General features: G+C 38.5%; 1 protein-coding gene across 1 annotated transcript in view; it reads left to right on the forward strand.

Annotated features, from left to right (window-relative positions):
- The first annotated feature begins 276 nt into the window (after positions 1–276).
- The window catches only part of Scn7a (sodium voltage-gated channel alpha subunit 7), an 83,949-nt gene continuing 69,254 nt past the window's right edge, over positions 277–14,971 (forward strand). Inside the window, exon 1 of the mRNA XM_004651922.2 lies at positions 277–569. The gene's annotated coding sequence lies outside the window, so the exon portion shown is untranslated. The remainder of the gene's footprint in view (positions 570–14,971) is intronic.

A 14,971-nucleotide genomic window follows, 5' to 3' on the forward strand; every position in this document is an offset into this window, starting at 1 on the left:
CCTTTCTTTTGGCCTTTTTGCATCCAAACTCCTACTTTTCTCTCGGGCTTTAACCTAGCCCCTGTATTCCTTCATGCTCCAGGGCCTCTCCTCACAAAGCCCCCATCCCTGGTCCTCTGGCTGGCCTCTCTGCCAGGGGAGGGAGGAGGAGAAGCCACAGCTGCCTCTTTTATCGCCTCTGCAGCGGGTTTCTGTCAATATCACCCGCCCACGCCCGATCTGCCTTCTGAAGTCGCCCGCTGGCCTGGGGATGCGCGCGGAGGAGAGAGCCGCGCTGCCAACCCGGGAGGGAGGAGAGCGCGAGGGAGACAAACACAGCCCGCGAGGGCGTGGCTCTGCTGGGCATCTCACAGGAGGGGTCTCTGGGTCAGTGGCTGTGGAGCCGCCCCGCCCCAGCGACTGACCTGAGCGAGGCTAGAGAGGGCAGACACTTCCTAAGCAAGCAGCGGAGCTTGGGAAGGAAATCACAGATCTAAGAAACAGAAGCCTAGGAGAAGCAAAGGACTCCCAGGAGCCTTGCTTTCAGGGCTCCCTCAAGCACTGTTTGAAGACCTGTCACTTGGGAGAAAGTAAGTGCTTTTTTTTTTTCCCCCCTTTCTTCTTCTTCTGCAGTGTCCACTTGCAAGATGGGGACAGCTGGTGGCTGCAGCTAGCTTTTCCCTCCTACCTCCCCTGCCCTACCCCATGCACCCTCTCAGGGTCTCCAGCAGAGAAACATTAAGATTGTGGCAATGACCTAAAAGCATTAAGGTGGGTGTCTGCTTGGCGTGTTGTGTGTGGTTAGCTATCTCATCCCAGGAGGACAGCTTGAACAAGGATGTTCTTTCGTGTAAAATTCCCAGAAACCCTAGGCCTCAGTGTCTTTGATGTAGCATAGTAGTAGAAGAGGTGGGCTGAGGGGTCTGCAAATTGAACTATGCTTCAAAGTGATGGTGCCCATTCAAGACCGGTGCTTTCTCCATATTGTTCTCAGTGCCAAGGTAGAGGAGGAATGCGATCAGAAACGACATAGTTTAGCCAGCAGGGCAGTTGAGGAGTGTTCTGATCAGCAGGGCTTTTTGTGGTATCTGTCTGTGAAGTTGTTTTCTCAAGAAAACACAGCCCTTCTGGAGGATTTCTCTTCTTTCTGAAGTGATTATGCAACTGTGATTACGCCTCTAATATTTAGAAAGTTGTCACGTCAGTATACATGCAGGATCCACGTGGGATTGTTTACTGATGGGTCACTTTCAGAGAGTCCACTCGAGTCCTGGGTAGGAAAACTTCTTTTGCGAGCACTCTCAGGAGAATGGATCCTGGCCCTCGCCTTTAGTATGGTCATCAGCAGCAACATTTGTAAGTAAAGATGATGAGTCCTAAAGGAGTACTTTTCCCATAACATTCTCTTTAGATGCTTATGGTTCCTTTGCTATTATCACACTATAAATAATAATTTGATGAAGATATGTGGCTGGTCCACATATCTTGGGCTGGAAGTCCAATGTTGAACCCACTGACATGTAGAATGACAAAACCTGACTTCCATTTTTGTGTCCCAAATCAAATTAGTTAACATGGTGGAGCTTTGCTTTCCTTCCCTGGAAATGATATATGAAAGGGATTAATTAACAGAGATTATTACCTGCATGATTTTTTTTTAATTTTTATTAACATTTTCCATGATTATAAAATATATCCCATGGTAATTCCCTCCCTCCCCACCCCCACACTTTCCACCTGCATGATTTTTGAAAGTAATTTCTTATATAACTGTTGCATGCACAAAGAATTATTCTGCCTTTTTAAAGAGCTTCACCAAGTTGCTGCCATTCAAAGTCCAATGTTGTATGGAAAGAGTCCTGAGCAGCCTCTCTCGAGTGACCTGAGGAAGTAAAATTCCAGCCCATCTCCTGTCACTGGTCAAGTGAAAGCGTATTCTACCCTGTAAGCCTCCACCCTAGTGAATGCACATGCCACAGATAGCCACTGATAGTTCAACACCACTCAACATTGTTTACATATGCTGTGTATTTTTTTTCTTTTTTTATTTTAATTTATTAGTTTTCTTTTCAGCAGATACAGGCAGTTTGGTACCATTGTTTAGACTCATCTATGATCTACCCCCTCCCATTGGACCCTTCTTGTTGATGTAAATGGGTCGTGCATTGTACTTTCAGACTTAAATTTTATTTTAGGTAGTGATGTCACTTCCTGGGATAGACCAGCAAATCTTGTAGATACTGGCAAATTTATTTTTTCTGCTCATTAATATGGGAGTAATCAAAATTCAGGAATTAGTACCCTTAACTGCAGAGATTTATTACAATTTTTCAGTCTACCAGAAGGTCCTCTTTACCCAACAGCGTGTTCAAAGTGACAGAATAGTTATGTGAAATTGAGCAGAAGGAGCTGGAATAAGGCTCTGATTAATCTCAGATGACATGGCCAGGTTTCAAGATGATTCCTACATGTCAGTGTCACCGTGGGAACTGCAGAATAACCAGAATCTGGTATTGGGCACTCTGTCCCCCAAACCTTATATGCTAAAGGTAACTTACATACTGGAATTGGTTTTGTGTAAGTGTGATGAATATATATCTAAACATATTAGGATTGAAATATACAATTTTGCCCAATACCTTACCAATACCTTAGGTAAGAATTATGCTAGTGCAGCAAGTCCTAGATATTACTGGCTTGAGATCCGCATCGCAAGTGGGGACCCACAGCCCACTGCCTACAGCCTTCAGTCTGAAAGCCTGTCTTCAACATATATGGTATAAATATTCTTGAATTTCTAGAGCCCGTGTCCTCTCTTTCCAATAGTCCCTATCAATACTGGTGAGGTTAACAACACTTGCAGTCCTCACCCACACCTACTGGCTCCCAGCAATGTACTCTCATGTTCTAAGATGGGAAAAAACTTGGAGAAACCGAGCTCATTTTCCCTTTCCTTCATGCCTTCCTCTCTTACTAGTGTGTGTGATACATTACCAGATAAGTGAAATCTCACCTCTGCAACAGCAAAAGATGGAGACTTTGATGTTGAAGAAAATGCTTTCTCTCTTGGGACTCTAGGGACATCTTTACTGATGTATCTATCATGACCCAGCTAAGATTTTGATTTACATATATTGTTCAGTCTGGGCCCAATCATGTTACACTCTTCCCTATTATCCCTAGCATATGGATATACCTGTTGTCTGTGCAGTATTCCTACCTGAACCAACAGCCAAAGCTGGCTAGCAATAAATAGAGGACACTTTACAAGGCTCATCATATCAGCCTCAAAGACCTCGATGGAGAAGTTGAAGCTGGGTTCCCACTGAAAAAAAATGAAATTTTTAAGGTTTATGTGTAGTACATTTGGTTTTAATTTTGAACACCATAAAATGATGACTTGGAAGTTATAGTCACTGAACAAATGCATTGTGTCCAGTGGAACATGCCACCTCTTTTGTTTAAATGCAAGCTGAGGCTTCCAGCTTAGCAGCCGTCTCAGTTAGAAGAGTCCATGTGATCTAAGTACCTGATTATAGGATATAACTTTGGCTCTGGTCCATATATTTTCTCTTCTCTTGGCCCTACAGCCCTATGCTTTTATTTTTGTCCAATTTAAAGCAAGATAAAACCAACTCATGCTCACACCAATATGTTTCAGAGATCCTTTTATAGTTGCTCTTTGCAGACTGAGAAGGGCATGGGCATCTATTACATTTAGTTTCACTTTTGAAATGCTAGAGTAGATTTTGGATGCTCAGGATATCACAGACAAAAAGTTTTTAAAAAGAGAAGTAAACATCCAGTTCTAAGAAACCTTTGGAATTCCAGTAATTGTGCCAATTCTATATTTTAGAGAGAATATTTTGTAGGTCTAGTGGCATCTTAATTATAGAGCACAAAGTCATAGGGTTGCTGGAGAGTACAGAAGTCACATTTGTCAGAAGGTCTCATTGTATTTCTCTAATAGGGGCTAGAATGCATTCCTCCCCTTTGAGCTTGTAAATGGCTTCTGGCCAGATTATTCTGGTCAAGGGTCTGACTGACTAGGCTTGTAAGAATAGTCAGCTCTGAAAGGATTTTGGCTGGTCCTCAGCATACTTGTTTTGGTAGATAAGTGCAGCATGGAAGTTTTCATCATATCCATAAAAACAAAGACCCTTCCAGTGAGCCATGAAGTCATCATAAAGAAACTCAAGTGGACATGCCTAAAAAGAGACAGTTTCCCTAAGGCATTCAAATGTACACTACATTTTCTTGGACTCATTCTTGCAATTGGATTTATTTGAACTTAGCCACTGATTTCACTAAGATCTTTTCCTATATCTACTCTTATAACTAAATTGACTCTGCAATTCTGAATTTGCATGGCATGAACCCTTACTCCCTCAGAACAAGACCCATACCTGCAAAGACCCCAGATCCTGCCAGTTTTAGAAAGTGTATCTTTCATTTGGCATTCAGTTCTCAGAAAAGAATTATTAGGAAGAGAAGGGATTTAAAAAATTTTTATTTATTTATTTGACAGAGAAAGGGGGTGGGAGAGAGGGAGATTGAGAATGAATGGGCACACCAGGGCCTCCAGCCACTGCAAAGGAACTCCAGATACCTGAACACCCTTGTGCATGTGGCTAACATGGGTCCTGGGGAATTGAACCTAGGTCCTTTGTCTTTTCAGGCAAACGCCTTAACTGCTAAGCCATCCCTCTAGCCCAGAGATGGGATTTTTATGTTTGGATTTTTGCTAGCATTCCTTTGTTTATTAGGTCATTTCTCTTCTGAAAAAAATACATAGAGGGATGGAGAGATGGTTTAGAAGTTAGGGTGCTTGCCTGTGAAGCCTAATGACCCATGTTTGACACTCTAGATCTCATGTAAGCCAGACACACAAAATGACACAAAAGTGCAAGGTCACACATGCACACAAGATGGCACATGCATCTAGAGTTTGATTACAGTGGCTAGAGGCCCTGGTGTGCCATTTCTCTCCCTCCCTCTCTCTCACACACACACACATAAAAAAACTTACTGAAAATACACAGAAAATTCTGAAATAAAAATTTTAAGAACTGTAATCAAGACATAATGGCAGCAATACTCCATTGTGTATTTATACTACATTTCCTTTATCCATTCTTCTGTTGATACAATAATGATACTTCTGTATCATTATTGTAATAATGGCACAGTGCACATGAACATACCAATAATGCTTAAGATATTGATTTCAATTTCTTTATGTATATACTATTTTTGATAACATGGATAAATCTGAGTAAATTACATGAAGTAAATTTCTCAAGGAATAGAAATCAAATGTAGTCACCATTAGTATGCATAGAATATTGGTTCTAGGATACCACTGGATACCAATGTCTACAAATATTCAATTCTTTTATATGAAATCATGTAGTATTTGAATGATGTGCATATTCTTATATATATCAAGTCATCTTTAGATTATTTATAACATAGCAGATAATGTCATTGTATTATATACTGCATAATTTATAGACTAATGACAGGAAAATGTTTACATGTTCAGTAAAGGTACAATGTTATGTTATGGACAATTTTGTTCTGTTGTTGGTTAAATCTTGAGGTAGAGAACCCATGAACAAGGAAGACCAACTTGTGTGAAATAATCTATATATAGAATCTCAAAATCATCAAACTCAAAGAAACTGAGAGTAGAATGGTGGTTACTATAAGCTGGAGTGGGGATTTAGACAGGCGAAGGGGTGGTGATGCTGATCCAAGTATATAAAGTTTCAGTTAAACAGCAAGAATTTTCAGAGATTTTTCCAAAGCATAGTAATTATAGTTACAGTATTATAGTACATATTTCAAAAATCACCAAAAACGTACTCACTAACTATTCTTACTACAGGTAAATGGTACATATGAAAGGTGATGAGTGTGGTAATTACCTTGATGCAATCAGTCCACAATATATACCTCAAGGCAAACATCACATTGCATAGGAGTTTACATTCTCCTAGAGAGAGAATCAGTATGCACAGAGTAACATGTCACTCTGTGTGGATAAGCATTCTAACTCAGAAAACACTGTGTATGCAGTACCATGTCATTCTGTAGATAACCTTATTAAATCACTGAAGAGCACAGGGTGATTGGAGGCTGCCATAGTCATGAGTATGGCAACAGGGAGATGTTGGCAAAGACATAATTACAGTTACAAAGGATAAATACTATCTTTACACAGGGTCTCACACTCGAGTACAGATTGACTTCAAACTCACAGTGATCCTCTTGCTTCAGCCTCTCAAGTGCTGTGATTAAATTTGTGAGCCACCACTCCTAGCTAGAGAAATATATTTTAAGAAATATAATGTATAGCAAAGTGAAAATATATGCTTGAAAAACTTAAAATAGAATGCAGTTGCATGATATCACCAGAAAAATAACCACAAGAAGTAATCCATTTGTTAATGAGCTTGATTTTACCATTCTATAATGTCCAATAAACTTTATAATATAATGAACATGATAAAGGTATACATTGTTAACTGTCAAATCAAATGAATATTTTAAAGCTTTATTTAAAAGGTAAATAATGCAAGTTTTTATATTTTTATATATTTCTATATTTCTTATGTTTTACATTTAAGTAATTGATTTGTGAATCTGTGTGTGCACAGATCAGTCCTCTTAATTAATGACTAGTATTCTATGATAGCAATATATGAGAATTCATTGTGTTATCCATTTAGGGGAGATATTTTTCAGTACAAACGTTATTATAAATATATTTGCAAATGTGACATTTTAAACACTATAAGAATTTTTGTAAGTATGCACTTTTATATTATTTACACATTACCCAAAAGAAAAATATTCACAATAATTTAAAGTCTCATCTGAACTGTATGAAAGTACATAGCACATGCCTTCCTATATTCATCTATCAAAGGCCACTTAGTAAGATGAGTTTCCATTATATCTCCAAGAATTTCACTATTAAAAATATTGATTATGCTAATTGTATCCATGCTTTTCAAAATTTTATTAACATCAGTCATCTTTCCTCATAGGCTTCTGCTCCCTAAAGTCAATCATTATACTTTTGTAGACTTCCCTAAAACAAGAAGTAGAAGAATAAGAAGAAAAGAGCAGACATTGAATATTATTTCACTTCTATCACTGGGTGGAGTGTTGTCAGGAGAAAAAAAAACAAAACTCTTAATGATAGAGTTTATCTATGGTCACCATGGAGTAAGGAGATGGAATTGAACCAGGATGTGCATAGTCAGGTCAGGGAGTGAGCTACTACAAAGCTGACTGTCTAACTTGGTCAGCAGGCTGGTTCATATCTGTCAACAATTATGTTCTGCTCAATGATTACATTCCCTCTCTGTCCTTTTACTTAGTAAGTCATACTTTCCAGTCCTAAGCAAACTTATTTTATTGGATTTATTATCATTACTTTTAAACAGCTACTTGGGTGGCATTTGTTCAATAGGTACAATGTGCTGTCCATGTTTGATATTCAATATAATTAATTCAAAATACATTGAAAACTAATAAGTGAGAAATTGTTTCATCCCATTATATTAACATGAAATTGGTATTTGGGATATTTTCTTTACTTGATAAATCTGCTGTCCTAGATTGTTGTTTTCTAATCCTTTATTTTTTCTTCATTTACATTATCTTGATTTATGATCTCCATCCTTACCTGCTCACATTAACTTTTTGGAGATGATTTAGTGGATGTGACCTATCCTGTTGCTCACTTGGGATCTGTGGATTATTTGGCTTTTCAACTTGGCTGCATTACTGGCAGGTTTAGCTGTGGCAACCAAGCTGGATGACTGCGAAGTCAATTGAAGATGGGAGTAAGAAAGACAGCATTGACTTTTGTCACCTTGTTCTTCTTGACTTTCCTTGTCCCAAAGAGGAAGCACTTGTATTTGTTGATAGGGAATGATACATAACATGGTTCAGAGAAGCCTGAAAGGCTCTCTGACTGGTGACTATATTACTCAACACAAGATGACTATAAAAACAAAAGAAAGTGTCTCAACAACACACATACAGGCAATTGCCTCCAGCAACTGAGAACTTTTGGTCATACTGCTTGAAGACTAAATGGAATATCATGGGAGGAAAAGAGAAAAGAATAGGAAAGGATAGAATAGTTATCCTGGAGTTAAGTGGTAGTCATAGGATAAGACAGATATTCTAACATTTCTTTAACTTCAAACTTCATAATCGTGTTGTATCAAGTCTTCCCTTGTTTGAATACCACCATGAAAGTTACTGTCAAAACAGTCACATGGAAAATGAGGAAAAATGGCCAACTCGGGGAAAGTAGGTACCAAAAGTAAGGGATATTGCTAAGCAGCCATTTCTCTTGGCCACTTCAGTGCATGATCTTGCTTCATACTCAGGATGTTTAGTGGGAAAACAATGAAAGAAATGTGATATTTTCTCTGCAGCAGAGATGTGTAAAGATGGTTGAAGTGTGGTCATCAGCCCAAGGGACCTTTCTGTCTGCAGATTGCATCAGATTTATCTCATCAAGCTCCAGCCCAAGATATTACAAAGTTATCTGGATTCTACCACTACTGCATAAGTTTTCACAGATGTCCCCTGAGGAATTCTGATATACAAGGGTTGGTATGATTCTCATCAGTATGCAAAGAGGACTTTGTCTCTCCACAGTTCTCAGTACAAGGTGTATGTCCTCTGAGAGGCACCAGGATTCATGGAGTGACATCTAGTCACCCTTCCAAAGTCTAGAACATTATTGATGGTTTGGTGTCTTTGACAGACTGACAGAACCAGATTAGGGGTTAGAGACTTGGGTTTGGGTATACAGAGCAACTGCTTCAAAACTCTTCTGTCTCATTGATCATTTAAGATAAAGTTTAAGAGCTGGAGCAATGGCTTAGCAGTTAAGGTGTTTGCCTGCAAAGCCAAAGGACCCAGGTTTGATTCCTCAGGACCCATGTAAAGCCAGATGCACAAGGTGGCACATATGTCTGGAGTCCATTTGCAGTGGCTAGAAGCTCTGGCAGACCCATTCTTTCTCTCTCTGTCCATATAAATACATACATACATACACACACACACACACACACACACACACACACACACACACACACGGTCTGCCTCTTTCTTTCACTCTCTTTCACTGCTTCTTTCTTTCTCTCTTTTTCAAATTCTAATAAATAAGAATAAAATATTTTTTAAAAGATAATGTTTCAGAATGTGTAGCTTAATTTTTCTGCCCCACAGCCACAGCTGGGCAACAAGGAGGATCCTAGGGAATCCAATACCACATATATTAAGATGTACAAAGTCGGGCTGGAGGAATGGCTTAGCGGTTAAGGCGTTTGGCTGCAAAGCCAAAGGACCCAGGTTTGATTCCCCAGGACCCACATTAGCTAGTTGCACAAGGGGGTGTACACATATGAAGTTGGTGTGCTGTGGCTGGAGGCCCTGAAGTGCCCATTTTCTCTCTCTCTCCCTCTTTCTCTGTCAAATAAATAAAAATAAAATAAAATAAAATAAGTTAAAATAAAATAAAATAAAATAAAATAAAAGATGCAGAAAGTCAGCCAGTTCTGAGGGAGAGGTTCCCAAGAACTCCAGAGGAATAAGTCAGGTCTTACATCTCAGCATAGTCAGTTGAATCAAAGATTAAAAGAAAAGCAAGTTATATAAATCTAGTGACCTGACAGAGCCTCCTTTGTATTCCAGTGGAAAGTGACAGAGGGTTTTTTTTTTCTATACTTGTTGAACCCTAATGTGACCACTATTCAGGAATTTTTGGCCAAGCATCTAATAGCCTTCCTTGTTGATCCTAGTGTGACCATTGTACAGCGATTTTTGGCCAAGAATCTATTAGACTGGGTCTATCAGACAGGATGCTAGGACAACGCTGGCTCCTTCATTTTAGTGAGGTAACAGGAAATTGCTCAGAAATATCAAGGGATTTTCCAATTTCACAAAAATCTTGAACTTTTAAGATCCTGAGGCACTGAGAACATTAAGTGGTTTAGAATGTACACTTAAACTGCTTTTACAGGGTCACTGGTAAGGAACCAAAGACCTTGTTATCTCAGAAGATTGAAATAGGAACATTTAAGGTAGAACAAGTTTTAAATTGTGTTCTTAGTAAATTCCCATTCTACTGACTATCTTGGCCATTGTGACATTTCTTGGATGAGCATTACAAGGATGTTCTCCTCACAATCATTCCTTCCTGGCATTGATGGCCACTAGATCTTTATACTCCTTGTTCTTATAAGTTTGCAGTCAAATGCAGGCAGGGACATTTAGTTTGGTTACCCAACACTTTTTGTATGCTTTTATACCTATGATGCCCATTGACTATACCATCTTGAAGGTTATCACCTTAGACTGCTTCCTCTCTCAAATAGACAGGCATCAGCATTAGTTATTCTCATAATATTGAATAATTTCATAACTTACAGAGTCCAGATCCATTAGGGTTGGGAATAATTTTAATTTTAGCTTACTGAAGTTTTAATTGTTTTTAGGAAATAGCAAAATAACAGTTGGTTCTAATTTGTTTACAAGTTTGTTTCCTATTTTCCTTAAACTTCCTGACTTAATTTTATTAGTATTTCTTGCACTGTTTTATGATACCATGTGTAGCACCTTGTATATGCCCCGAAAAATCTAACGTACATAAACCAAAACACCACATTCTACCTCATAAATATGTACAAATACTGTGTGTATCAATAATCAAATAAACTTATGTAAAAAGCATAACAGCATGGTTAAAGTTGCACACATGCTTGCCTGCAAAGCCAAAGGACCCAGGTTTTATTCTCCAGGACCCATGTAAAGCCAAATACACAAGATGGCACATGTGTCTGGAGTCCATTTGCAGTGGCTAGAAGCTCTGACACACCCATTCTCTCTCTTTCTCTCTCTCTCTCTCTCATGCACACATTCACACACATATATCAAACAGTATTAAGTCTTTTTAAATGGAATACCACTTTACTGTCCCTGAAAAATTTTTAGAAATCACCATATATAATGATCAAAAACTAGTGGCCAGGCTTGGTGACACACATCTGCATTCCAATACTCTAGTTCCTAAGGCAGATGAACCACAAGTTCAAGGAGAACCTAGGCTATATAGTGAGAACCTACCTCAAAAGAAAACATTTTTTTTTCCTTTAAAGTGAATATATAACTATATTATGGCAAAAGATTATTTTAAGATTTTGGATTTTTTTATTTTGAAATATTTACATATACATAATGTAATAGCTTGATGGTACTCAAGTATGTACTTATAATTCCTTTATGTTTCATAGATGCTTTATACGTGTGACCTGAAGGTAATTTTGTACAGTGATTTTAATGCATGTGATTTTACTCAAATACAAGATGGGATATCCCAATAATGTGTTCCAAAAGGTCAGAAGAAAGAGTCACACACACAAAATAAAAGGAAGGAAGGAAAGATTTGCGCAATCTTCTGGCAGCAAAGCTTGGATCCAGAGCAGGCTCACCCTAGATCTGGCAGTTATAGTGGAAAGGCTTAGACAGTATTTCTTGTACTATAAGGAAAATACAATTTCAAAGAATCCAAAGACAAGAGTCATAAATATAAAATCATTTATATTGGAAAGAAATAATTTTGGGAGCAAGAAAAATGGTTAGAATAGAGAAAGGTATAGCCACACTAAGGAGGTGAAAATACAAGAAGAATCCAAGAATAACAACTATTAACCAGTGAGGTGAGACAATTTCGGGGACTAGAGCTTGTGTCCTCACAGACACACATGAACACTTCCTGTTATATGTTAGATCTGACCAGCTGTCTCTTTTCACTCCACCCACATAGAAATAGTTCTGCTTTTGAGACTTGAAGTTATTAGATAATAATTTTAACAAATTTGGATCACACATAATAAAAGAAATATCATATGCTTCTCCTAATTCTGACTAAGATCTGGTAACCTAGATAGATGCATGCTGTGCCTTATTTACTCAGGAGTCAACCATCATCCATCAATTTTAAACCTTGAAGCTATCCCAGGACATGATGAGAGTAGCACCTTGAGCGCAGGTAGAGGCAGGAGGAAAGATTCTGAACAGCAGACCTTTGATAAGATGACTGATTGTTTTGTTATTGGATTTTAAGGCTGCCTTACACAGCCCATTACCATGTTCAAGTGTAGTAAGCTAGAAACAATTATTAAAAGAGAAAGCAGAAGCAAACAATTTGAAAAGAGTGCAAATAAATTAAGAAAACCTGATTATAAAAGAAATACAAACAAGCTAGAAGAAAATGTAGAAAGAAGAGCTCTTGGAGTTTTGAAAATTGTTCAAGAGCATCACTGCATTGCAGTTGGTAATAATAAATTATTGTCATCATCATCATCAATTGTTTTGGGTTATCAGTTAGAAATAAAAACTGCATTGTGTACATGTTGCTTATAAATAACAGGAAGTAAGACAATTGTCTCAGTTGCAAAATTTACAAGGCATCTGGGGAGATGCCTCAGTGGTTAAGAGTGTTTGGAGCTTAAGTATGAGCACCTGAGAGGGCCAGAGTTAGACCCAGGATCCAGGTAAACAGCTGGGTGTGGCCATGCAGGATAGTAACCCCAGACCAGGGACTAGGCATTGCTGGGACAGAGATTTGAAATCACTGGGGCTCCATGACTGGGGAAAACAAACAAACAAACAAAAACAACCCAAAAGCTTGCAGCTCCAGAGTGAGGGAGAAGGCCTGTCTCAGGTAGTACAGATGAGCAATGAAGAAAAAGAACCAAAAGAGAGAGTTCTCTGGCCTCTGCACGCATGTGGCACACACATGTATCTGTACATACACACATGCAAACACCACACACAATACACCACAAATATACATGCAAAGAAAAAATTTAAAAACTATTAGGTGTAAAAATATTGAGCTTTTGGACTGGAGGGATTGCTTAGTGGTTAAGGCATTTGCCTACAAAGCTTAAGGACCCAGGTTCAGTTTCCCAGGACCTATGTAAGCCAGATGCACAAGGGGGCACATGTATCTGGAGTTTGTTTCAGTGGCTGGAGGTCCTGTTCTCTCTCTCTCTTTCCCTCTTTCTCTGTCAAATAAATAAAAATAAAATATTTAAAATAACACTGAGCTTTAGACTGGGAGAGATGGCTCAGTGGTTAAAGGCACTTTCTTGCGAAACCCTATGGCCTAGGTTCTATTCCCTAGTACCCATGTTAAGCCAGTTACACAAAGTGACACAAGGTCCTGGAGTTTGAATCACAGTGGCTGGAGGCCCTGGTGTGCATGCTTACTCTTGCTCTCTGTGCTGCTTTCGCTCTCCCTCAAATAAGTAATATATTTAACAAACACTATGCTTAATGCATTTAAAATACTAACAAGTAATATTTACTGATACTACTTGGCAGGCATTGTTCCTTATCCTTGTATTTCTAACCTCATTCTATGCTAACATTACTCTAGGATGTAGGTATTCTTAGAATTCCTCCTTTGTCATTGAAGAAAACCAAGCCACCAAGATGTTAACATCCAGAGGTTAAGGTGAACTCTGCCTTACCTAAGGGCATATTTAATTACAATAAACTTCACAAAAAGCATTATAATGTACAATGACTATATGCTAATTAGAAATATTAGTAAAGTTGAGATTTGAAGTAGTACCAAGGCTAAACCTTACCACCAAATATTTGTAATAAATGTACAATCAACACCTGTGTACCTAGTATCTGGACATTTAAATGATTGCTTTGTGTCAAATGTATCCTTCACTACTCCATCTATATATTTTCAGGCAAGCACCTTAATCACTGAACTCTCTGTCCAGTACCCATCCCCCCTTTGTGTGTGTTTTGTCCAAGTAGGGTCTCACTCCAGCCCAGGCTGACCTGGAATTCACTACGTAGTCTCAGTCTGACCTTGAACTCTTGATGATCTTCCTACCTCTGCTTCCCAAATGCTCACTTTTTTCAAATAATGCATCAATTATTATTTTTAGACCTTCCCAAATAATTTTCAGGGATTGTGAGATGGGTCAGTAGTTAAGGTGCTTGCCTACTAAGCCCAACGACCTGGGTTCCATTCCCCAGTGTTCCTATAGAGGCCAGAAGCACAGGGTGACACCTGCATCTGGAGTTTGTTTGCAGTGGCTAGAGGCCCTCACATGCCCATACTTCTGTCTGTCTGTCTGTCTGTCTGTCTCTCTCTCTCTCTCTCTCTCTCTCTCTCTGTGGATTTGTCTCTCTCTTTCTCTCTCTCTGTCTCTGTATTTCTACTTTTAAATAAATAAATAAATTAATTAATTAATTTAAAAAATTGAAAATAGCAGTATATTTGACTCATAAACACTTTCACCTTCATGTAATAATAAAGCAGAATTTGGTGTTTGTTTTAGAATTTCCAAAGCTAGAACAATGTAAAATGGACAAATGTTAGGCAGATTAATCTATTAAGCTTGATCACTCTATATACCTGTGTGTTCCCAATTTCTAATGGATGGTTGGACATTGCCATCAGTGTTGTCTCTCCATGATTAAGGGTCTTTCTCTTAGAGATTTGTGTTCTGTGTTCAATTAAATAGTATGAAATTTTTGAAGTAGAATATTGTTTACTAATGGTGAGTTTCTTTATTTATTTGAGAGAGAGAGAAAGAGAGAGAGAGAGAGAGAGGAAAAAAGGAGAGAGAGAGAAAGAGATGGGTGTACCAGGACCTCCAGTCACCATGTGCATCTGGTTTACGTGGGTATTGGGATATAAACCTGGGTCCTTAGGTTTCACAGGCAATCGCCTTAGTTGCTAAGCCATCTCTCCAGCCCTTATTCATTGTTTTTATTTATTTACTGACAAACTCATTCTGTAGCTTACCTTGGCTTCGAACTCATGGTCATCCCACCTCAGCCTTTGGATTGCTGGAATTTTAAGTATGAGCTACTGTATCAGGCTGTAGTTCATTCGTTTCATTGATAAATTATATACTCT

Source organism: Jaculus jaculus, chromosome 4 (assembly GCF_020740685.1).
Source record: "Jaculus jaculus isolate mJacJac1 chromosome 4, mJacJac1.mat.Y.cur, whole genome shotgun sequence".
Classification (NCBI taxonomy): domain Eukaryota; kingdom Metazoa; phylum Chordata; class Mammalia; order Rodentia; family Dipodidae; genus Jaculus; species Jaculus jaculus.